This window comes from Delphinus delphis, chromosome 2 (genome assembly GCF_949987515.2).
Source record: "Delphinus delphis chromosome 2, mDelDel1.2, whole genome shotgun sequence".
NCBI lineage: Eukaryota > Metazoa > Chordata > Mammalia > Artiodactyla > Delphinidae > Delphinus > Delphinus delphis.
Genome location: NC_082684.1, coordinates 25,989,616 through 25,991,160, shown reverse-complemented (window position 1 = coordinate 25,991,160; position 1,545 = coordinate 25,989,616).

Below are 1,545 nucleotides of genomic sequence, written 5' to 3'. Positions count from 1 at the left end.
GGTGATGCCTGGTTGGGAAACTAGGACCCCGCCGTGCGGTTCGACCAAAAAAAAAAAAAAAAAGCTAGAACCTAAGCCATAGAGCTCTCCACACAGTGTGTAGCAACACAAGCCGGTCTCCAGGCCAGGGCTGGGAGCCAGCCTTGCTGACTTCTTCACCTGGAGCCAAGGAGAAGACTAACGCAGGACCAACTCAGCTCCCAAGGGCCTGCCAGAACTTTCTGGAGTCTCCTGTGGCCTTTGGGGGCTGGGGCTGTAGAGGTGAGGGGACCTGGGGGGATGGATTCAGAAGGGCTGCCAAGAGAAGGCAGGCCCAGGGGAGCCACCGGCTCAGGACCCCCTGAGGGATGGGAAGGACTGGGGGGGGCGGGGGGGCAGTGGGATGAGTAGAGTTGAGGCCTCACTGAATGACCACAGCATGAGAAAGAAGAGCCTCTGTGGATTTCTGGGCCTGCAGTTTTATGTCAGAGAGGCTATCACATGTTCCAGGCCCGGGGCCTCCGTGGGGTCCAGGTCATCAACATGCATAGCTGCCCTGCTGCTCAGTAACGTGGATTTGGCCAACTGTAGCCCCTGCCCTTAGGGAACCATCCTCCCAGGACCTGGGACTGGATACACGGGAGAGAAGAGAAGCCTCTTCTCTATTCCCAGAGGAACTTAGCTGTGCTTTGAGGAGTAAGAGAATGCAGCGTTACTAAGCCTTCTTCCCTGCGTGAGAGCAGAGCTCCCTCAAGCTCCTCTAGGGCTACACTCCTGACCTCTCTTGCCCCAGTACCAAGCAAGATGACTAGCCCTGCTCCATGAATGCATGTGAAACTGAGAGATATCCTTCCCGTACAACCGTGGCTGGCTACCCCCTCCCTCCCTGAATGTCTCTCTCCTCTTTCAGGGCCCTGGAAGATCATGAAGGAGCAAATATTTCCCCAAGTGCATAGACTTTTCTCTAGAGGTCAGACAATGGCTCCAAGGCTTAGCAATAATTAAGCTTCTATAAAGGGTTTTTAAAAACTACCCCCCCGCAATTCCCTCAAGTCTGCAAATAAATTCTTATTTTGGGGGGTCAGATGTATCTCTCAAACCAAAAACCATCACCTATTCAGAGGATGTTTTCCAGGAGGGGTTTCTCCCCAAAGGCTGACTGAATGGTGAAAGTCAGGTCCTTCTTCATTTCCACATCAGTTGTTAGATCTGTGAAGAACGATCCACAGACACCTGATCTTGGGACGCCAGGGACCGCAGGGAGATCTGATCTGCCATCTTCCCGCAGTGGGCGTGGCCACAGCGGATGAAGAACAGACGTTGGAGTGGCCTGATGCTGGTAATTAGATGTGGAGGATCTTCCAACTCTACGGAAGTAGTAAGTCCTGGCAAATAGTTTAGAAGGATGAAAGCAGGAAGGGGGTGCTGCCAGGAAATATTTGAGAACAAAGTTAAATACATACGATTTTATTCCAAAGCAATTTTATATAACCATTAAGGAAAGTAGTAAACTTACTGGACAAGCAGGTGGTGGACAGTACCTGGACACATATTCATAAGATAAGT